The 25002-nt window shown below is 42.5% G+C and overlaps 1 protein-coding gene across 3 annotated transcripts in view; it reads left to right on the plus strand.

Annotated features, from left to right (window-relative positions):
- Nucleotides 1-25002, plus strand: part of GRM5 (glutamate metabotropic receptor 5) — a 278090-nt gene that overhangs the window by 34061 nt on the left and 219027 nt on the right. The window lies entirely within an intron of this gene.

Raw genomic sequence — 25002 nt, forward strand, 5'->3', positions numbered from 1 at the left:
GATGTGCACAAGTCGATGGGGCCGGATGGGATCCACCCAAAGGTACTGAGAGAACTGGCAGAGGAGCTGGCCAAGCCCCTATCCATCATTTATCAGCAGTCCTGGCTATCAGGGGAGGTCCCAGCTGACTGGCCGCTAGTAAATGTGACGCCCATCTACAAGAAGGGCCGGAGGGCTGACCCGGGAACTACAGGCCTGTCAGTTTGACCTCAGTACCAGGGAAGCTCATGGAGCAGATCCTCTTGGGAGTCATCATGCGGCACTTGAAGGGCAAGCAGGCGATCAGGCCCAGTCAGCATGGGTTTATGGAAGGCAGATCCTGCTTGACGAACCTGATCTCCTTCTATGACAAAGTGACACACTGGGTGGACGAGGGAAAGGCTGTGGATGTGGTCTACCTTGACTTCAGCAAGGCTTTTGACACCGTCTCCCACAGCATTCTCCTCAAGAAACTGGCTGCTCTTGGCTTGGACTGGCGCACGCTTCGTTGGGTTAGAAACTGGCTGGATAGCCGGGCCCAAAGAGTTGTGGTAAATGGAGTCAAGTCCAGTTGGAGGCCAGTCACTAGTGGCGTCCCCCAGGGCTCGGTGCTGGGGCCGGTCCTCTTTAACATCTTCATCAATGATCTGGACGAGGGCATTGAGTGCACCCTCAGTAAGTTTGCAGATGACACCATGTTAGGTGCGTGTGTCGATCTGCTCGAGGGTAGGAAGGCTCTGCAGGAGGATCTGGATAGGCTGCACCGATGGGCTGAGGTCAACTGCATGAAATTTAACAAGGCCAAGTGCCGGGTCCTGCACCTGGGGCACAATAATCCCAAGCAGAGCTACAGGCTGGGAGAGGAATGGTTGGAGAGCTGCCAGGCAGAGAAGGACCTGGGAGTGATGGTGGACAGTCGGCTGAATATGAGCCAGCAGTGTGCTCAGGTGGCCAAGAAGGCCAACGGCATCCTGGCTTGTATCAGAAACAGTGTGACCAGAAGGGCTAGGGAGGTGATTGTCCCCCTGTACTCAGCTCTGGTGAGGCCGCACCTCGAGTACTGTGTTCAGTTTTGGGCCCCTCGCTACAAGAAGGACATCGAGGTGCTTGAGCGGGTCCAAAGAAGGGCGACGAAGCTGGTGAGGGGCCTGGAGAACAAGTCGTATGAGGAGCAGCTGAAGGAGCTGGGCTTGTTCAGCCTGGAGAAGAGGAGGCTCAGGGGCGACCTTATCGCTCTCTACAGATACCTCAAAGGAGGCTGTAGTGAGGTGGCAGTTGGCCTGTTCTCCCACGTGCCTAGTGACAGGACGAGGAGGAATGGGCTAAAGTTGCACCAGGGGAGTTTTAGGTTAGATGTTAGGAAGAACTTCTTTACTGAAAGGGTTGTTAGGCACTGGAACGGGCTGCCCAGGGAGGTGGTGGAGTCACCATCCCTGGAAGTCTTCAAAAGATGTTTAGATGTAGAGCTTACGGATATGGTTTAGTGGGGACTGTTAGTGTTAGGTTAGAGGTTGGACTCGATGATCTTGAGGTCTCTTCCAACCTAGAAATTCTGTGATTCTGTGAATGCTGTGTTGCAAAGTCATGGTATCAACTGACCATCAATAAAGTTCACTGGTTTGCATGTCTTTCATTATTCACACGCTGTAATGTGTTATGTGGTGTAAACCAACTGTATGCCAGAGCTTTCTAGTACCATTGCCTGCTCAGCCAGTGTGTTCCTGGGAACAGAAAATGAACTCCAGATTGTCATCCTCTGACCAAGCAGAAACTTTGACGGTTGTCATGACTCTCATGCAGAGTACACAGTTCTCTTTCCACTTGGCCCACCTCTTTCAGGATGAATTGATATCCCCATGTGTTTCTTGTGTTTTTCAAATAAAGTCTTCAAACTCAGTGTGTGGTCTATTCTGCTACCTGTTTAAACTTTCATGACAGCAGTCGCTAGAATGGGCATATTTGAGAGTACCTCTAAAGTCTTTTTGTTATTCTTGTACAGAGTTCATCATTAACATATTCAGCAGCTCTCCTCAGACTCATACCGTCAAAGTGCTCTGAGATCTTTAGAAACAAAATAAGTTGTATAAACATGGTACTTTGGTGGTGATAGGTTGGTAATATTTTGGTGGTGGTGCTCCCCAGCAGGCTGGTGCCACCAGTGGTGGGGCCCTGCAGTACAGGGGGAAAGGCAGCAGGAAAAAAGGGGGGAACGGCACCACACTCATGGCAACGCCAGCTCTGTTTGGAATAAGACTGAGACATTGCAGAATAATATTTATTTATTTATTTATTAAAGAGAAACATAAGACCTGCTAGTTACACCAAGGAGGAAGCTTCTTGCAGGGCATGGGGAGGCCTGAGCACTGTTGGACCTTCCTTTTTGGGGGTCGCCAGGGACCCTGGGTGAGTGGTCCCTGCCTCAGCTTTGGTGTTTTTTTCTCAGGTGGGCAACTGAGCTCCACCACTGCTGCTCTCTCATTCCCCCTCCTCAAAGGGAAATGGGGAGTAAATACTATGCAAAGGTCTCAAGGGTTGAGATAAGGATGGGGAGATCTCTCAACAATTATCACGATGGGCAAAGCAGACTCAGAGATAGTAATATTTATTGCCTATTACTAACAAGCTAGAGAACTGAAAAACAAAGAAGGAAAAAACAAACAAACAAACAAAAACACCTTCCCACCCATCCGCCCTCTTCCACCTCCTCTACCTGAGTGGTGCAGGGGAACAGGGAATGGGAGCTGTGGTCAGTCTATAGAGCTTCATCTCCACCACTCCTTCTCAGTCACTCTCGTCCCTGTGCCATGGGGTCCCTCCTATAGGTTGCCATCCTTGATGCTTCTGTGAGAGCATATTTAAGAAATAAAAAAACAAACAAACAAACAAACAAACAAAAAACACCTTGCAGGCACCAAGGTCATCAAAGAAGGAGGGGGAGAGGTGCTCCAGGCACGGGGGCAGAAGTCCCCTGCAGCCTGTGGTGAGGACCATGGTGAAGAAAGTTGTCCCCCTGCAGGCCATGGAATACCACAGCTGAGCAGGATTTCATGCTGCAGCCTGTAGAGAGGAGCCCAAGCAGGAGCAGGTGACCTGGTGGGAGCTGCTGCCCATGGGGGACCCAGGTTGGAGCAGTTTGCTCCTGACGGATGGAACCCATATCTGGAGCAGTTCTTGAAGAGCTGCAGCCTGTGGGCAGACCATGGAAGGAACCCTATGTGGAGCAGGGGCGGAGAGTAACCATGAAGGAGCGGCAAAGTGCTGTAGACTGACTGCAGCCCCCATTCCTCTGCACTCCTTGGGGGAAAGGAGGTGATAGCAGGTGGATGGAGGGAAGGTGTTTTTTTTTTGTTGTTGTTTTGTTTTGTTTTGTTTCTCAGTTCTCTATCTCGTTAGCAATAGGCAATAAATACTACTATATCCTTACTGAGTCTGTTTTGCCCATTACAATAATTGTTGAGTGATCTCCCTGTTCTTATCTCAACCCTTGAGCCCTTTGTGTCATATTTTCTCCCCCTTCTCCATGGTGGAACTTGACTGCCCACCTGAGTAAAACCACCACAAGCCCCCTGCTACATAAACCTTGCCAAGTAAACACATTATACTAGTGAGGGTCCTGTTGCTGCCACCTGCTCTGGCTCCTCAAGGGGTATCTCTTGCCCCCTCCTGCCCTGGCAAAGTGTCCTGTTGCCTCCACAGTCACAGCCTTCCCTGGCTCCTCATGGGGCTCCTCTTGCCCCCTCAGCATGGGCACAGTGGAGTGCTGGCTGTGCCCCCCATGAAAGATGGTTCCTGATGTGCTGGGGAGCTCCTCTGTGCTGGGACCTGTAGTGCTGCCGGAGGGTCCAGGACTGGAGCTGAGAGTCATCTGAGAGGAGGTGTTAGTGCCAAGGATGGCTGTGGGGTTGTCCTTCTGTCCCCTGGTAGCATAGGCATCTCAGAGGCCCAGCAACCTCCAGGCCTGCTTGCCACAGTGCTGCACAATTATTGTTGATGGCACCCTGAATCAACATCACCATGCTGTCCTTCAGGCCAGGTTGCAGCTGCTGGATCAGGACTTCATTGTCCATCCCAAAGACGCATAGGGCTTGCCGGATGAGGTTTTTGGCTGCCATTTCCAGCCACTACACTGTCCCAAAGATGACTGCCAGCTCTTGGTGTAGCCAGGGCAGCAAGGGGTCGAGGATCTCCCTGCCTGAAAAGTGCTGTCCAGACTTCGTGCAGTAGACCAGCCACTGGTGGAGCACTGGATTCACTCTCCACAGCCCCCTTCTCATCTGGATATAACAGAGAGGGTGAAGTGGATGCCACAAGTCTGTGGGAGCTGTGGCAGCAAGAGGGTCAGGAGCGGTGCCTTCCTGGAAGTAGGCTGGTCGTGGTATTACTGGGGGGCAGATGATGAACCTCCAGATTGCTGTTATCTGCCCATGCAGAAACATTGATGGTTGTCACAAGGCCACAAGGCCTGGTCTGTATCTACCCAGAGCCCCATCAGGTGCCCTTGTACATCCTTCTGTCCTGTCCAAAATATCAAACGAACTTGTTTGAAAGCACTTTGCAAAGTTTCAAAGAACTCCAGACATTTCTTCCCCATTTTTTTCCATGTTAATCTTCAAGATCCACAGGCTCATATTTACAGTGTTTCAGACATCTTATGATCCTTAATTTTCTGTACATTTGCCTTTCTTCCTGTCCTCCTACTCCTCATTTGACATTAGTGCATCGGTCTTTCTTTTTATCTGATTAAATTAACTCTAATATCTTTCTTCCTGGTATGAGCAGTTTTCACTGGCAATCTCTCCTCTCACATCTCTCAAGGCCCTAAAACTCAAGGAAGGGCCTGGGGGAATGAAGCACCTGTCATCATAGGAGTTCAGGTTTGAGACCACTGTTGGAACATATTCACGTGAATGGAATCCAGTTAAATGCATTTGAGGATCCTCAGGGAACTAGCCGATATAGTTACTAAGCCACTCTCCATCACAATTCAAAAGTCATAGCAGTCAGGCAAAATCTCCAGTGACTAGAGAAAAGGGAATATCACACTCATTTTAAAAAGTATCCTGGGAACTACTGACCAATCTGCCATATCTCAGTGCCTGGTAAGGTCATGGAACAGATCCTCTCAGAAGTTCTGTTGTAACATATGGAAGATAGGGATGTGATTTGAGGAAGCCAACATGGCTTCACCAGGGACAAATTAGTCTGTCCTGGGCCTGATACTGTTTAATATCTTTATCAGTGACATAGACAGTGGGATTGAGTGCACCCTCAGCAAATTTGCAGGTGACACCAAGTTGAGTGGTACAGTTGATACAATAGAAGGAAAAGATGTCATCCAAATGGACCTGGAAAAGCTTGCAAATTTGGCCCATGTGGACCTAATGAAGTTCAACAAGTCAGGTGCTGCACCTGGCTCCAGGACATGAGTATAGACTGGGAGAAGAAGTCATTAAGAGCAGCCCTGAAGAGAAAGACTCGGGGGTATTGGTGGATGAAAAGCTTGACATGAGCCAGAAATGCATGCTTGCAGCCCAAAAGGCCAAGTGCATCCTAGGCTGCATCAAAAGAGGAGTGGCCAGCAGGTCAAGGGAGGTGATTGTCCCCCTCTGCTCTGCCTTGTGAGGCCTCACTTGGAGTGCTTTGTCCAGGTCTGGGGCAAGAAAGATGTTGATCTGTTAGAATGGGTTCAGAGGAGGGCTACGAGGATGATGAAGGGGCTGGAGAACCTTTCCTACGAAGAAAGGCTAAGAGAGCTGGGGCTGTTTAGCCTAAAGAAGAAAAGGCTCTGGGGAGACATCATGGCAACCTTTCAGTACTTAAGGTGACTTAGAAAAGACAGAGAGTGACTCTTTGCTCAGTGTACGTAGTGTCAACAGACAGGACAAGGCAGAATGGTTTTAAACTAAAAGGGGGGAGACTTAGATTAGAGGTTCGGAGGAAATTCTTCACTCAGAGGGTGGTGAGGCGCTGGAATAGGTTGCCCAGAGAAGCTGTGGATTCCCCATCTCTGGAGGTGGTCAAGAACAGGTTAGATGAGGCCTTGGCCAACCTGATCTACTGGGTGGTGTCCCTGCCTATGACAGGGGGATTGGAACTAGATGATTTTATGGTCCCTTCTAATTCAAGACATTCTATGATTCTATGATTCTTTCAGCCTCTAATTCTCTCTAAAAAGAGCTTGGCCACTGCTTGTAAAATGACTACTTTTAAGGAGAGAAAGAGTGAAAAGTCATTTTTGTTTTAATGCTGTTACTGAAACTGAGCATAGACGTTTAAACCAAATCTGCCTTTCTCTGCCTTTCTCTGCATTGCACATCTGACATGTCTGGTACTGTACCAGCCAACATCTCTGCAGCCAGGTTTAAAGTGGCAAATGCCACATCCTTCTAAACCCCAATTTCCACGTTTCAGGACTTAAAAGCAACGACAGTACTCAAGATAAAGAAAAATGGTGTTGATGTGTCACAGTAGACACACCTACACATTTGAATAGATTAGAAACCTTGTCCAAAGATAATTGACAGGCTCCTTTGAACCCATGGGGCTTTGGTTTTGGCCCCTGTCTCTGACAATGCTGTAATCAGTCATTGTCATGTTGTGCTGAAGCACCAACCTCATACAACATTCTAGGAGATTTTAGGAATTTCTCCTAAAACAAAAAACACTTCCTATTTAAGAACAGATTGCTTTTAGGTAGTCCTGTAGCCTGGCTCTCAACTGTGCGAAACAATTGTTTCACCTTCTGGCCTCTGGAGTACATAGCTTTTGATGTGTTCACCATTATTTACTGAAGCAGTGGAGTGATATTTGATGACATTGGGATAATGGCAAAAAGACAATCACAAAGATTAAAGATGACCTTTTAAAAGACTCTTTGAGTGGGATATGTCCCCTTGGGTAAGTGCTAAAAGGGACTGAGAGCTGTCAAAATCCTGTAAAATCCCTGGGAATGAAGAGAGCAAAGCTTTCTTCTTTACAGTAAGTGCTAAGCATCAGCAAAGACTTTGTCTAAGGCAGAGTTTCCCCATCATTTATGCACATACCTGTTGGCTTCTGTTGTGTAGTATGTCTACAAAAAAGTAAAGTAAAAAGAAAAAAAAAAAAGAAAAAAAAAAGCTTTTTTTTTTTTTTTTTCTTTTTTTTCCTAATATTCCAGAAATTTCAGTTGGGCAGAAACTGTGAAAATTGTGAAAATTCAGACACCCATCCATTTCTCAAGCATAGGAAACTGCATTTGTCCATCATTCTGTTTGAAGAAATTCTGTACCTTGAAATCAGCACAGTGGTTTGCTTCTGACTGCTGTGATAACTCTACATCAGACTTCTGACTTAAATAAGGTCAGAAAAAAGGTGCCCTGTGCCAAAACTTGACATATGAATACAAGACTCCTGTCAGCACAGATGCCAGTCCCAGCTGCATAGCTCAGCTGTTCTTGCTAATGGATGCCAAGTGGTGTAGTGGAACAACATATAAATTAAGATCCTGTATATATGAATTAAATACTGATGAGTGGAGCCATTCCTATGAAGATCCTACTTTCTTCTAGATGACTTGCCCATTTACATTTAAATAGTGCTTATAGTTTAGCTGAGGTTTTGACATCTTTTCTGTTTAAGAATCTGTCCCCACTTTCCTGGATGATGTGATGTATCTTGTTTAGCTCGACCTTTAGAGTAGTCATTCCACACAACTATTTGCCAGACTCTTCCAGACTTTCAGACTCTCAGCCCGTGCAACAGGCTCTCCTGTGGCTCCCAGCTGGGTACTGGAGGAGCTTGCACCTGACTTCCACTGTATGTGTTGAAAAATTGCCTGAATGTTTGCCTCTAGGGCAGGTATCAATTAACTGTGCTGCAAGCTAATACAAGAGAGTCAAAAAGACATTCCTCATTACTTGCTGCTGTGCATTATTGATGCAGAATATCATCAGGATGATGTTAACATAATTCTGTCCTGTTCCAGCTTGCTGGCACCAGCCAGTGTAATATCAGCAGTGACTGTTTGCTGTATCAGTCAGTACTTGTTTCTTCTTTTTGTGTCTAAGTTTAGTGGCTAATTCTGCTTACAAATGCTCACAATCTGCTCACTAGAGAATCACTCTGATATTCAGCAGTCACTCAAATGCCTGTTGCTGAGCGCATGTCATACTGTTAAATACTGGATACTGCTGGATATTTCCACCTAGAGGAAAATGCCTTTATTTCATTGTGGGGCTTTTAGGAAAACTTCTGCTCCGTTCAGAGAGCCTCAAACATGTTCCTCGCCCTGATGTTGCTATACATGAGATTTATACGTACTTTTTAATGGTTCAGTTGCATAATTAGAATTTAAAATAGCACAATCAAAACTGAAAGACTGAAAAGGGGAAAGAAAAGGGGTCCGAAAAGCCTGGAAAACTTCCACTGAAACAGGATCACTTCAGCTGAAATCTCCAGCAGCAGAGATGGATGGTGAGTACAATACTGCCATCTCTTGAATACCCTTTGCAATATCTGTTTTTTCACCAATTTATTTTGCTCAGTTAGGGCTGCAGCTCCAGTGCATGCATCCCAGCATGCAGGGCACTGTAGCCCAGCTCTCAGAGGCTAAATAATCTACTTGAAGTTCAGACACTCTGAGAGAGGAAAACAAAGAGTGAAAACACAGCCAGAAAATAGTGGAAAGCTGATGGTAGTCTGGTTGCACTGTTATGTGGAAGAAGGTTTGTTTGTCAAGTCCTTTTTCTTAGATTTGAAATTTGAGATGGTTTGAGGATAAGGAAATCGTTAGATCACCTAATTTGGATGCCTGCCTGTTGCAGCATATCCAGTTTCTTTTGTACTGGGCCTTGAAGCTTGTTATCAAATAAATATAAAGAGGAGCTTCTAGATAGGTGTCAGAGATGCAACTGAAAAATGAACAGATTGAGAATCTCTTGGTGGTTCGAGTTACCCTCATTCTTAGAAATGCATGTGTAATCTGCGTTTGGAATATGTTCAACTACAATTCACAGCTACTACCTCCTTATGCCTTTCATTGTTAAAGTCATAGCACCTGGTATTTTTGTTTCCATGAAAGTATGTCACATAATGGACATGCTGTCCAATCTACCTTTTCAAACTAAATATGTGCTTCAGAGGAAAAAGAAAAGAAAGGATACAAATCTACAATGCATTTGCAACCACCTTACCACATAGCCTCTGACATAGTTTTCACTTCCCTGTTTAAGGTAGATATTCTTCAAAAGACATTTTCTGTTCTCTGTTTTGTGCTCTGTTCATAGTAAAATAATTAGTAAGATGATACTTAAAATACTGGTAGATGAATTTAGCAATCTCTGGAATATGTGTTTCAGGTTGATAGATCAAAGCAACTCCTTATGCTTTCTGCAGATTCAGAAAGAGACTCTGAAAATATTCTTTGAATCTTTAACAGCTGGAAACTATATTTTTAAAATAAAATCAAATAAAACCAAATTTACAAACCCATAGACTTTTGTAAATGACTTAGAATCTGGCTGGAACACTTACCCTGGGCTAGTCCCTCACTTTCATACAAGGGAAGAACCCTAGCTTAGGGAAATGATGTTCTTGTTAGTGTAAAATTAATATTAACATTTTACTTTTTACTCCAAATAAATGAACTAAATCTTATCAGACTTCTCTAACCTTAATCTGTCCCCACGTAAATAGATTAAGGTTGTATGCAAAAGAGAAATCACAAACAATAACAGTCAGTTTATCTATTTACTTCATTCTGATTTATATAGTTTAAGAGGCCTGGGGAAAAAAATCAAACTACATTTCTCAGTGAATTAAATTGCCACTCTTTAATTCTCAAATTTCTTTTGTCTCCCAAATCTCATAACTCATGATTTTCAGCATCCTAACTTCTTAGGTCGCACTGCTTATAACTTGATCTGGTACCGTTTTATTTCTAATCTTTAATTATGAGAAGACAATTACTTTCTCCATTGTACAGATTGCAAAGATGTGCTGAACATTTCCATACTGTCTTTCAATGAAAAAACAAACAAACAAACAAAAAAAACCCTTTACTCCATATTTTTCCTGCATTGCTTCTACTACTTGGTTCAGAATGCAGAAATAGGGTGTTTTTCCCCTTTGTGCAGATTTATTTCATACTGTATTCTCACAAGACACTCAGTCCTCCTAGCCAGACTCACCAAATACGTTGTTATCAATACGTTTGTAAAAAAAAAAAAAAAAAAAAAAAAAAAAAAATCCCAGCACCTCTAAAGCACCTTTCTTAAGCAGCAATTCAAGACAACCAAACCAAAAATCTTTAAGTAGCACAAAATTCTGTATTATTTCCTTACTCGTATACAGTGAAGCTGAAAGGATGTTGAAGGCATGATAAGGCACAGTTCTATTACTTGGTAACATGAATAGTCATTACAGTGTCAAATTGTTCATGTTCTGATAATCAGCCTGAGGAAAAGTAGTTCAGCTGAAATTGCTTGTCAGATCTCTTGCAACTGTTTGCCAAATTAGGGTTCATTTGGAACAATGATTCAGTTTTGGGGGCACAGGTGAATATGACTGTACCTACTTTACCTACTTCTGTGGGGAGCCTGAGTTAAGTATACAGGTAATCAGAACCTTCATTTACATTGATTAAAGGCTATTCTTAAACATCCTAGAGGGCTCTGATCTGTCCTCTCTCCTCTCTGGACTACTACCTCTCTTCGCTAACATCAGGGGAAGATCTCCAGGTTCCCCTGAAAGGTAGTCAGGTATGAATGGTGTTGCTTGAATAACTAGTTTATTGTTCTTGTCAAGATTGTGTTGATCAGAAACTGGGACATTTGGTAGGTCCTCCCAATCAGTCTCATTCACTTTGTTTTGCTTTGCCTTTCATTCACTTTTTCCACATCCTTAAAAAAGCAAAACAAAAAAATACAACCTGTCCTATTTTATTTTTCCCCGTTGTCTCACACACTGCTGAATTTACATCCTTATTTCATGATTTCTCATTTTTTTTTTCTTATAGTTCTTTAGTCAGAGTTAAAAAATAATAACAATAATAATAAAACAAAACAAAACAAAAACAGATGCTTCTGTACTTATTAGAGTTATTATTCAGACAGGAGAAAATGAAAGTCTTGGATTTCCTTTGTAAGCTGTTGAGCTGATCTTGACTGAAATATCTATTCAAATGACTTTGGTAAACCAGCTTGACAAGTTGTATGGAACTGAGAACAGCATAGAACAAATACCAGTGAGTTTCTTGGCCTTATCCCCAGACTGTTCTCATTCTGAATTGGCCTTTCCTTTTTTTCTCCAAGATTCAGCAGATGTTTAGCACGGCAGGACAGATGTGGGGATGCAAGGGAACTTGGCTGCCAGTAGTTATTCATTTTTATTTTTTTTTTAAATCCATGGCAAGAGGTGCTATATCAATTCTAATCAGAACAAGTCATGTCTCCTGCCTGATGTGGTATCAAAAGATGGAAAAAAAAATAAAAAATATATATATATGTGGCTACAAAGTCACCTTTAAGTTCTGTTGAGTATTCTACTTGTTTTTCAGTTTCAATACATAAAGGTTATATTAATAAAATACTCTTGCAATTAAGACACATCCAAAGCATTTGAATCCATAAGAATAGACACAGACTAGATCCAAAGGTGAAAAACTGCATGTTTGTTACCATATTATATTACACAAAAGCTGTACCGTACCAAAGGGAAAGCACACATGGGCTACAGATCCCTCAGCTATTATTTATTACTATACAACAGCTGCATTTTTTCTGTCCTCTCCACATATACAACTACTCGATATTAGTCAAGTACTTTGGTGTAGTTCATCCTCATTTGGCAGAATATTTGCTGAACATTTGGCATGTTGAAGAGAATGGAAAAATATACTGTCCCAAGGTTTCTTTTGGTAGTTTTGCCAAGCGGGGATTCAATGAAATGTCCATCTTTTGGCCACAGGGCATATCCTGAGGCCTCTCCAGCTTCCCTTATTAAGTTCCTACTCTGGAAACTCTCATTAATTTAAGGAGAGCTTGACTAAGTCAGCTGAAAAAGTATTAAGTCGGTGCCTGATAAGTTCACATTCAAACATCGTATTACATCAGTGGGTGCTTATAACCTGTTTCTGTCCTTCATACACATGATGATTATTTTATATTGCTTCTTACAAAAGGTGTCTTACATTATGTTGCTCTGTGTTCTGTGGTGCTGATATCCCTGCCTTGTACATAATGAAGGGAAATATCAAAATGTAGAACTTAATATGATAGTGTGAAAAAAGTAATTTCACTGTAGGGAAACTGAATTCTTCCTGAACATAACCTGTGATACTGAAGTTTCCAAAGTAACAAAGGAAAGATATTAAATAAATATAGTGTGATGGGTATCTTGTTTAATGCACAACTGAACCATCATTTTAATTAAGTTCAGAAGATTAATTGAGCTAAGCTCATCAAAAATCATGAGTGATTCTGGGATGGCTGCAAGAGAGAAGGGTTGGAAACTGTCTGGGTGGAAAAGGTAGTAAAAGCAAGAACTTTTTTTAAAAAATTATTTTTTATTTTTTTTTGTTCTCTCTCTCCAAAGCCTCAAACAAATTCTTGGATACCCTGGTAAAAAAAAAAAAAATTTAAATGAGTGACCAGTTGCAATGGGAGTTAATGTGCTTTTCTTGAAAAAATCAAGCCCCAGTTAAAGAATCCTCTCTTTGGACCTCTACATTATGAAACACATTTCAGGTTATCAATGTAGCTGAAACTGATATATAAGGAGGGATTCACGAGACAAGATGTGTATCTACAACATCAGTGTCTTCTTCTGAGAGGATCATGGGTGGATATCTCTGCTCTCAGTAGAGGTTCAAAGACATCTGAAGGCATTTCTATACGTTGTGGTTTAACCTGGCCAGCAGCTAAACACCACACAGCCCTCTGCTCACCTTCCCCCCTCCCTCTTTGGAATGGGTGAGAGAAATGGGAAAGTGAAGCCTGTGAGTTGTGATAAAGACAGTTAAGACAGGAAAATAGTAATAATAATAATAACAATGATGATGATAATAGTACTACTACTAATAATGTGTACAAAACAAGTGATGCACAATGCAATTGCTCACCACCCGCTGACCGATGCCCAGCCTAACCCCAAGCAGCATGGCTCCCCCACCCCTGCTAGCCACCCCTATCTATTGTTCAGCATGACATCAGATGGTATGGAATACCCCTTTGGCTAGTTTGGGTCAGCTGTCCTGGGTCTGTCCCCTCCTTCCTCTTGCTACACCCCCAGCCTGCCTGCTGGCAGGACAGAGTGAGAAGCTGAGATGTCCTTGGCTTGGTGTAAGCACTGCTCTGCAACAATTAAAACATCAGCATATTATCAGCACTCCTTCTCATCCTAATCCAGTAGCTAGTAGCACCCTACTAGCTACTAGGAGGAAAATTAACTCTGTCCTAACTGAAACCAGGACACTATAATCAGATTTATTTAATCCTAAAGTAGATGTCTCAAAGACATCAATAAATTTTTGCACCAGAAACATGTAATACTTTTCCCACTTAACAGTATTCTGGAGGTGACAATCTTGGCTATAGTTACAGTTATGGAAAGCTGGGTCACTGTGTACTTGTATGTCAATCATTCAGATGATTTCTTGAGAAAATATAAACAGCAGTAGAAAAGTTGTCATTGAAAGGCCTGTTCCTCCTCACTGAAGAAATTTGTTCAAGTCTAGAATTCATTTTGAGTTGCAAATTTAATTTTCCTTGCCTGGTAGTCTTAGTTGACTTTCTTGGCTCCACAGTGAAACCTCATAAGTGACAAACATAAGAGAAAAATCAATTCCCTTAGCTGGGTGGGTATGCTTTTGCTTGTGCAGCCCAGGATGTGATTAACCTCTATCACTGCAAAAGGACATTGTTGATAGATGTTTAATTCATTGTCATGAAGAGTCCATGAGTGTGAGTCCATGGCATTAGTCTTGCTTTCCTTGCTTTACCTTCTGTCACCCCCTTGTCAGTGACATGGACAGTGGGATCAAGTGCACCCTCAGCAAGTTTGCTGATGGCACCCAGCTGTGTGGTGTGGGAAGGGATGCCATCCAGAGGGACCCGGACAAGCTGAGAGGTGGGCCTGTGTGCACATCATGAGGTTCAACAAGGCAAAGTGAAAGGTCCTGCGTCTGGGCCAGGGCAATCCCAAGCACAAATACAGACTGGGAGTAGAAGGGATTGAGAGAAGACCTGAGGAGAAGGTCCTGGGGGTGCTGGTTGATGAAAACCTTGACATGAGCTGCCAATGTGCTCTTGCAGCCCAGAAAGCCAACCGTATACTGGGCTGCATCAAAAGCAACATGACCAGCAGGGCGAGGGAAGGGATTGTCCACCTCTGTTCTGCTCTTGTGAGACTCCTCCTGCAGCCCTGCATTCAGCTCTGGGGCGTCACACATGAGAAAGACATGGACCAGTTAGAGGGGGTACAGAGGAGGGCCATAAAGATGATCAGAGCACCTCTACCATGAAGACAGGCTGAGAAAGATGGGGTTGTTCAGCCTGGAGAAGAGAAGGCTCCAGGGAGCCATACAGCTGCCTTCCAGTACCTGAAGGAGACCTATAAGGAAAACTCAGGAGGGACTCTTTGTCAGAGAGTGCAGTAGGACAAGGGGGAATGGGTTTAAACTAGAAGATGGGAGATATAGATTATAAATAAGGAAGAAATTCTTTCCTGAGAGGATTGTGAGGCACTGGAACAGGTCACCCAGAGAAGCTGTGGATGCCCTCATCCCTGGAAGTGTTCAAGGACTGGTTGGATGGGGCTTTAGGAAACCTGGTCAAGTGCCCATAGCAGAGAGACAGGAACTGTATGATTTTTAAGGTCCCTTCCAACCTTCCAAACCATTCTGTGATTCTATGTTTTCCACTTCTTCCTCCTCATTGTAATTATCCCAATTAACTACTGACTTATTGATGACTTTGTCTTTGAGCATTCTTTACAGAAGAAATTGCAGTTTGTAACAGGTGGTCACACCAATCTCATCTGTAATACGGTATTCAGGACAAGACACAAAATATCCCAGGTTTCAGAGAGTCATGTTTCTATATCCAAGTAGGATTTAGGTCAAGCTACAATGGATGCTTTGGAAATAAAGAAGATAGTTTAATTGAAAGCTGACTGACATATCTGCAAAATAAAACTTCATTTTTTTTTTAGTATTTTCTCTCTGAAGGAAACACACCTCCAGTTCCTACTGAATTTCAAAGATGCTGGTTTCCTTGATCCTTCATACCCCTTTATAAATTCCCAGACTCTATCTGCGTTTTGCAAATTTTTGTGATTTCAGATGTTGTTGCATTACTCTTTTTAGTCATGATCCAAAAGGGAAATAATAATGTTCATAGAATCACAGAATAATAGTATATCCTGATTTGGAAAGGATCCACAGGGATCCTTTAACTTTATTCGCTTACTTGCTGTATGTACATTTTTCAAGGTATACTTAATCTTAATTCCATGGATTATACATGCATGATTCTTAAGAAGGGCTCTATGTTTTTAATTAAAAACAAAAACAACAACAACAAACAACAAAACAAACAAAAAAAAACAATTAATGCAATTTTGGCTGAATTTCCTTTTTCTGCATTAGCAATTTACTCCTCAATTTCTAATTTACATGAGGAAGATATTTATTTTTTTTCCTTTTGGACTGCAGAAGACATCTCATTTGCCTGTGTATAGCAGTTGGATTTGCAACATATGGAATGACTGAGAATTGAGATGTGTATGTGCAGTGGGGATCATATTGAAACTCTGCAGGAAACGAGCTGTAAGCACTCTTTTTCTCAGCCTCACTGCTAGCCCATATTCCAATCCTTGTCAATCAGCTTGGCTCTCTCCTACACCAGGATGGTATGCAATGATTTTAATTCTCTTCTTGGGCTTGGACATCTGTCTTTGTAAGGATTCTATGTCAATCTGATCTTTTCAACGGCCACGTTGATTATCTCCTGTAAATTCTTTTTCTCCAGTTCTTCCAAAACTTAATAGTAAATTAATTACCTTGTAAAAAGTGATTTATTTTGTTTGAATCCATTGCACTAAAATACAGTTATATCCTGCATTACTAATACTCCTTCTCAGACCCTTTTCAACGCATTATGGAGAAAAGTGCTATGTCTATCAAGACAGCCGGATCCATCTTCACTCCCAGTCTCTCTGGCAACAGTTTTGTTACTAAATAAAACAACACAAGAAGAACCACAGACCCATTGGTGTTACATCTATACATCAAAGATCTTATTATACAGGAGACCATACACATCTGTCTACAGGACATAGGATTTGGCTGTGCTAGCTCCTGAGCCATGGCCACATATTATTTAGTACAGGATTAGTTGACATGGACAGAAACTTGGTAGGGACAATGATAATGATTAAGTGAGATGGATGAATGCTGTTTGAGTTAGTGTTCACAGCCAAACCCTGAATCTGCCTAGTTAGACATATATTTAATATTTTATTTATTTATTTATTTATTTATTTCCCTTTCTCTTATGGAATCCCATATTTTTCCTATTCCATAATGGACCTATGGCACTCTGTCTCTAGGTTCATGCAATACCATGCAGCTCTTGGTAAAAGTGCAGTGCCAAGCTAAGCTGTCTAAGCTGTATCTGGACTTAATCTTAGAAAACGAGTCTGGCATTATTCTGTTACAAGTGGATTTTCTAGCTCTGCTCTCCATGAGCTCTCTGTGTTATGAGATCTCTGTGTTATGTTTTGTTGTCTGGTTCAGAACTGCCCAGTGTACTCACTGTTACTCTATGGTGTTTTTGGGTTTGGAGCCTGCAGTTTTTTCCTTCGTGAACCATTTTGTTGAATAACTAAGGCTTAAAGACCCCTCTGAAGACAAGGTTTAGTTCAAATTCATCAATTAAAATAGAGTATTCCAGGGAGAAAAACAAAACAAACAAACAAACAAACAACAAAAAACATGATCATAGAATCATAGAATTGTTTCTGTTGAAAGAAATCCAAGATTCCCAAGGAACCCTAAGATCAAATAATTCCATTTCCCCTGCCATAGTCAGGGACACCTCCCACCAGTCCAGGTTGCTCAAAGCCTTATCCAGCCTGGCCTTGAACACTTTCATTGATGGGGTATCCACAGCTTCTACGGGCAACCTGTCAGAGTGCCTCACCACTCTGAGTGAAGAATTCACACCTAATACCTAATCTAAATCTATCCTCTTTTTACTTTAAAGCCATTTCCCCTCCGCTTGTCCTATCACCACAATCCCTGATAGAGTCCCTCCCCAGATTTCCTGTAGGCCCCTTTAGGTACTGGCAGGCCACTATAAGGTCTCCACCAGAGCATTCTATACTTTAGGCTGAACAACCCCAACTCCCTCAGCCTGTCTTCATAACAGAGGTGCTCCAGCCCTCTGGTCATCCTTGTGGCCCTCCTCTGGACTCATTCTAATACTTCAATGTCCTTCTTGTGCTGGGGGCCCCGGAGCTGAGCACAGGGCTCCAGGTGGGATCCCATAAGAGCAGAACAGAGGTGGACAATCCCTTCCCTCGCCCTGCTGGTCATGTTGCTTTTGATGCAGCCCAGGATACGGTTGGCTTTCTGGGCTGCAAGAGCACATTGGCAGCTCATGTCAAGGTTTTCATCAACCAGCACCCCCAGGACCTTCTCCTCAGGTCTTCTCTCAATCCCTTCTACTCCCAGTCTGTATTTGTGCTTGGGATTGCCCTGGCCCAGACGCAGGACCTTTCACTTTGCCTTGTTGAACCTCATGATGTGCACACAGGCCCACCTCTCAGCTTGTCCGGGTCCCTCTGGATGGTGTCCTTCCCCTCCAGCATGTTGACCGCACCACATAGCTTGGTGCCATAATGATCTATGGGCCAAGCAAAGAGCATTTCTGGACATCTTCAAATGTCTAGGATATCTGCCTGAAATGCTTCTCACTTTTAGTCTAGACATCATTTCTCGTTTATTTTTTTTTTGGCTTTGCTAGTTATGAGACAATTTGGCAAGCTACTTCGAAGGTCAAGTCAATCTCCTCCTCAGGGCTTTTGGTTCTGCAGTTCTGAAACATCTCATGTTCACAGCAGTTCCCCAAGATCATAACTTTATCTTCCAGCTTGTCCCCCAGCAGTCTTGATTTAATTGCAAATAGTTATTAAATAACCCAGTGTTTAATGCAATATAGACACTTTGTTAACACCAATAAATGGGAAAAGGTATCTGGGAAAACTGTATAAAGCTACCCTTTTAGATTTGAGACAAATTGCTCACAAACCCTCTGCATCTGTGGCACTGAGTTGCTTATTATCCTTTCTCCCCTCATTACAGACTTTCCAGCACAATCAAGAAAATGGTGGGTTATGTTCCCATAACATTATTCTACGTCCTTCATATAGGGAAGTATTCTCACTCCTACTCAGGCTAACAAGAATTGTGAAGAAATGTTAATTAAATACTCTTTCTCAGTCCACACGCACACTAAAAAGCTGTTAAAACTACATAACTTAGTGCTTTAACAGCTGAATAATGCTTCCTTTTTTTTTCTGTTTGTTTTGGATGAGTGAAAAAATGATGGGATATTTCCTATCCCACTTAACACAAAGAGGTTAACTCTTTTGTATATAAGTATACACACTAGAGGTCTGTGTTATGGATATTTACCATGGATTTCTGTATGTTAGCATAAAGAATTTACCATCCTCTTTTCCAACCCCAGTTAAAGTAACAGAGACAGAGCAAAGTACATCCAGGTATGAGATGCTTTTGAGAGAAGAATAGTATGAAAATTATGGTTAATGGTTTGGATACTAACTAGGAAATTATCTTAAATGTTGATGTACAAGCATATTACTGGCCTGGTAAACATAAATTTTAATTTTTTGGTCATAAAGGTTGTAACAATGTTACAGGTAGCAAAGCATTGTGATGTGCAAATGGAGCATGTTTGGCTTTGATTACTGACAGATTTTTTTAGATAAAGTTACTGGTATGTAACTCGTATGCTTTACATAAATTATTCTCTGCTTGAGTGAAGAATGTCAAAAGGAATTCATGTTTGAAAAGCAGTTTGTATGCTATTAGGGCTGCTTCACGGTGAAAAGGCAACATGTTTGAATCTACCAGAATAGGCATACATGTATGTCCTCATGTTGGTAATGAGCAAAAACAGACAGTAATTATTATTTTTAGATTTTAATTTATATATATACTTACTAAACATTGAATATTCTAAAATACTAACATGATCTGTGATAATGCCAGTTACCTAAATCTCTTCAAGTACTTTGAGAAAATTCAGTATTTTCAACATTCCAAACATTGTCACCAGCAGGCAAGCACATTACACATCATTAACACCATTTAAACTTTTTCTTTCTAGATTTGTACAGTATGCAAACAATTTTTGTTCTTTTCTTTTTTTTTTCCTCATCTTTTTTACTCACAGTCATATTTAATCATATTTAATCACAGTTGCAAGACCAGGGGAAAAAATAACTATGTAAAATGCAAATGTTGAGTTAAATGGGAAAAAGTAGCTGCAAGAAAAGGGAGCCATCATATTTTCATCCAGTCAGAAAATGCTTTGATGTCAAAACCCTTTAAAGTTTAAATATTTAGTATGGCAACCCATTGAAACAGGTTTGTCTTTGGTGTAAACAAATTCAGGTTCATGAAAATCAATACTCATTGGTGTGTCTGCTTAGCACTGATATTGCAACATAAGAATCCGAGGTAAAAAATCTGGCTTCTTTTTTTTTTTTTTTTTTTTTTTTTTCTTAAAGAGTCAGATTTGTAGAAAGAAAAACTCAAATCCCATCTAACCTGTATGGCAGGTGTATGGTGTTAGCCTAGAATAGCAGCAATTCTGACTGTGGCGAGAATTATCTTTTTCTAGGATGAGATGAAATTTTTATGCCAGTCCAGGTTATAACTAACATAAGAACAGGCTTTTGTAAAGACTTCAAGTTGTAATGGATTTATTACTTCCTTCCTAAGCTTGTTGAATTTGCCCGTAGTATAAACAGCATACATGTTATTTCCAATTTAATTTTTGGAAATAACACTGTGAGACATTAGCAACTGTTTGGCGTGTGACAGCTAACATAGTGACAGGATATGACTGCTAGCATCATGGTTTCTCCTTGGTACATGGTTTCTCCTTGCTCATCTCTTGCTTATAGCTTTTGTGTCCCAGCACAGAAACTTTCCCCTTGTGTAATCTGTACAACTTGGAGGCTTCAATTAGAATTCTTTAAAATGCCTAGGTTTACAAAACCTTTTTGGATTTCAGAACTTTCTAATTCTATTTTCAAATATGATCAAGATGGGAGTTATCTTTTTATGCAAGGAAATTTCCATTGATGAGTTAAGGGAATAAAGATAGTACTAATTGGTTGCATAATATTAAAATATCTGGAATGTACATGAAGGCTTAGGCTGTTAATTAAGATAAATTGTGAAAATAGTCATACAGACTATAATTTCCATGTAGACTTTAAATGCAAGAAAATTATCTTGAAGGAGAAATATATGTTAATAAATTCATCCAAGAATCTGATTCCACTCTAAGAGTTCCAAATAATCTGTTAGTGGCAAGTACAATTTGGGTTCTCAAACTTCCTTTCAACTCCAGTATCTTGTCTCTATTTTTGTTGCATTTGAGGGTAAAGAAGTTTGGCAGGACCTAAACTCCCTTGTGTTCCAGCTTGTCCTCAGATATCAGACAGGCTGGGAGTTGCTGGGCTTAGATTCTGAGTGATGTCTAGTTTGGCACTAAGTCCAGTCACATTCAGTATATTAAATTATCACAATCACAGATGCACAAATAGCTCAATACATTTTCAGTCTAATAAATGACTGGTGTAGTTTACTGAAGCAAGAGGAGTACAAGTTCTTTTGGATTGCTTGTGATAAATACAGTCTGCAAAACACATGCAAATACCAAGAATATGACAAACACAACCAACTAACTACACAAGTGCTATCTCATGAAAAAACTCTATAGAGAATGTTAGATTTCCCAGGGAAGCACTCAGTATAACTGAGAGTTCAAATCCTACCCTGATCAGGCCTCACCTGGAGTAGTGTCCAGTTCTGGGCTCCCGGTACAAAAAAGACAGGGATCACCTGAAAAGAGTGCAGTGGAGGTCAACAAAGATGATAGGGGGTCAGTAGCATCTTCCCTATGAGGAAAGGCTGAGAGACCTGGGTCTGTTCAGCCTTGAGAAGATAAGACTGAGAGGGGATGTCATCAATGTGTATAAATACCTGAGGTGTGGGAGACATAGGGATTTTGCCAACCTGTGGTTGACCAAACCTTTCAGTGGTTTGTAGAGACAGGACAAGGGGCAATGGCCCCAAAATGGATCACAGGAAGTTCCGCACCAACATGCAAAAGAACTTTTTCATGGTGAGGGTGACAGAGCACTGGAACAGGCTGCCCAGGGAGGTTGTGGAGTCTCCTTCTCTGGAGATATTCAAGGCCCGTCTGGACGCCTACCTGGGCAACCTGCTCTAGGGAACCTGCTTTGGCAGGGGCATTACACCTAATGATCTCTTGAGGTCACTTCCAACCCCTACAATTCTGTGATTCTGTGATTCTGTATAGGCTCAGAGAACTTCACAGCACATGTTCGGTGAGGGGTGTACACACCTTGGAGGTGGGTAGCCTTTGGGATGGAGGTGTGTTTTGGCATTATAATGAGATTACAATAAACAAAGTTCACCCAGAGGATATGATTTGGTTATGAGTTAGACTCAGGACTGGTCATGCACTCTATCAGTTCTATAGTACCATCACATTCTCCATCCCTGCAGTGACAGCACAGAGCCTGGCCGTAGTGTCTTCACTCTGCTCTGCCCTCTGTGCTATATCTCTTAGATTCAGCACACCAAAGTTCCCCTGGTGTTACCAATACATAAGGTTGCAGGCTAAGTTTCCAAGGGAAGTATCATCTAACTGATTCCTTGCATATCTGCCACATCTTGCTCTGGAATTTTCATCAGTGACGAACCTTCTCTTAAAATGTAGACAAACATTTAGCCTCCATAAGTCACTTCTGGCAATTAATTTTCTACACAGAAAATTTTCTACATAATTTTCTACACAGAGAGTGATGGGCCATTATAGAGGGCACTTATCATAAATAATAATTATATTAAAACACTGGATCTCCTGTTAAGAATCTACCACTCTCACAGCCTATATCTGAAAACCCGAATCACACATATATCACAGAATCACAGAATGGTTGACGTTGGAAGGGGCCTCTGAAGATCATCTAGTCCGATCCCCTTGCCAAGCAGGATCACCTAGAGCACATTGCTGCAGGATGGTATCCAGGCAAATATGGGTCATTTAAACCTCACTTTTACTTGCATCTTACTTATGAGTGGAAGGTATTCAATTCAGAAGCCAAGTTAGCCTTGGTTCAGAAACCAAGACTGGTTGCTAGGAACTGTCACTAGATATTATCATTGTCTTCATGGGTTTTATAAACACTTACTGAAAAATAGGTAATCTATGACAAAATAGGATCAGAAAAATCCATGTGTGATTAAGTCTAGCCCCCTGCATTTTTCCTGACTCCCTGTTGTTTGCTTTCTTTTATCCCTACGGTGGCAGGGAGGGGTACAGAGAGGACACAGAAAGCCCACCTGATAAACACATGGCTCAGGGGCTGGTGCCAACACAGAAATCTTGGGTTTTTCGACCATGGGGCACTTTACTCAGCACCCGGCCTGATGGCTGCAGACGGGTCCCTATCTTTTAGGGGAAAACAGATCCTGGGCCAGGAGCTGGCAGGGCTCATTGAGAGGGCTTTAAACTAGGTAAGAAGGGGGATGGGGCTGAAGCAAGGATTGTTGGAGCTGTGCCAGGGGGAACAATGGCAAGGCCAGGGGATAAGGCAATGGCCCAGCTGAAGTGCATCTACACCAATGCACACAGCATGGGTAACAAGCAGGAGGAGCTGGAAGACATCGTGCAGCGGGCAGGCTATGACTTGGTTGCCATCACGGAGACGTGGTGGGACCACTCCCATGACTGGAGTGCTGCAATGCCTGGCTATAAGCTCTTCAGAAGGGACAGGCAGCACAGAAGGGGTGGTGGTGTGGCTCTCTATATTAGAGATTCTTTCGATGTTGTAGAACTCGAGGCTGGGAATGACAAGGTCGAGTCCCTTTGGGTTAGGATTGGCGGGAAGGCCAACAATGCTAGTGTCCTGGTCGGGGTCTGTTATAGACTGCCGAACCAGGATGAGGAGACGGATGAGGAGTTCTACAGGCAGATGACAGAAGTTGCGAAATCTTCAGCGCTTGTTCTCATGGGGGACTTCAACTTCCCTGACGTATCCTGGAAGCACAACACAGCCCAGAGAAAGCAGTCTAGGAGGTTTCTGGAGAGTGTGGAAGATAGCTTCGTGACGCAGCTGGTTAGTGAGCCTACCAGGGGTGGCGCCCCGCTAGACCTTCTCTTCACAAACAGAGAAGGACTGGTGGAGGATGTGATTGTCGAGAGCTGTCTTGGGCAGAGTGACTATGAAATGGTGGAGTTCTTTATTCTTGGCGAGGCCAGGAAGGGGACCAGTAAAACCGCTGTATTGGACTTCTGGAGGGCTGACTTTGAGCTGTTCAGGACATTGGTTGGTAGAGTCCCTTGGGAGGAGGTTCTGAAGGGCAGAGGAGTCCAGGAAGGCTGGGCGCTCTTCAAGAAGGAAATCTTAATGGCACAGGAGTGGTCCGTCCCCACGTGCCCAAAGACGAGCTGGCGGGGAAGAAGACCAGCCTGGCTGAACAGAGAATTGTGGCTTGAGCTTAGGAGAAAAAAGAGGGTTTATAATCTTTGGACCTTATCGCTCTCTACAGGTACCTCAAAGGAGGCTGTAGTGAGGTGGGGATTGGTCTGTTCTCCCACGTGCCTGGTGACAGGACGAGGGGGAATGGGCTTAAGTTGCACCAGGGCAGTTTTAGGTTGGATCTTAGGAAGAACTTCTTTACTGAAAGGGTTATTAGACATTGGAACAGGCTGCCCAGGGAGGTGGTGGAGTCCCCATCCCTGGAAGTCTTTAAAAGACGTTTAGATGTAGAGCTTAGGGATATGGTTTAGTGGGGACTGTTAGTGTTAGGTCAGAGGTTGGACTCGATGATCTTGAGGTCTCTTCCAACCTAGAAATTCTGTGATTCTGTGATTCTGTAACTGAATTATCTCACTTCATTTTCTCTAGGAATAGAGCTTTAACTACCTCCCTCAGAAATCTATTCCACTGACAAGTTGTTATCACTAGGAAACACTTGGATGTTTATCCAAGTGCAAAGCCTTCCCTAAGATTCATAGCTCACCAATATGTTGTAATGACTGCTGACAAGATAAAACTGTACAAAGCCCACTGTGATTAGGGAACTGCAGCACAAAATGGTGTTAGGGTAAGAAATGAATCATTCATGCCTAGTTAAGTATTGCATAGTTTCGTATAGATCTCATACTATTCTAAATGCACTGAAAGAATGCCTACTGGCTGACACGTATCCACTCTTCTAACTAGTATGCAGTTACACAGCTATTTCATCTGAAATTCTCCAAGTGGTTCAGAAATTAAACCTCACTGCGTCCTTGTAAGACAGAAAGAATGGATAATACTCCTAATGCACTGATACAGTACTGTTTCACACTGGTAAGGACATAAGAAAAAAAAGAGTTCAGGGTGTAAGGTTGCAACCTAAAGGAGATTTCAGGTAAGGATGATTTCATTGGACTAGTGAGGTTCCTGAGATCACTGTTTATGTAATCTTCTCTCATCACTAGAAGATGGTGAGGCTTCCCTTTTGGAGTCAGTGGTCCTCCGGTTCAGTTTCAGACATGTATTTTTGTGTCCTGTTAGGTCAGCTTGTATCTCTGGGCTTGTAACTTCTCCCTGCTGCTGTTCCTTGTCTTCTGAGCGAGGCCAGATCTCTCCAGCTTCCTCTCACACAAACTTCATGTCTTCAGGGTTGTTCTCTCTCTCCCATCTCCA

This window comes from Anas platyrhynchos, chromosome 1, assembly GCF_047663525.1.
Source record: "Anas platyrhynchos isolate ZD024472 breed Pekin duck chromosome 1, IASCAAS_PekinDuck_T2T, whole genome shotgun sequence".
Classification (NCBI taxonomy): Eukaryota; Metazoa; Chordata; class Aves; order Anseriformes; family Anatidae; genus Anas; species Anas platyrhynchos.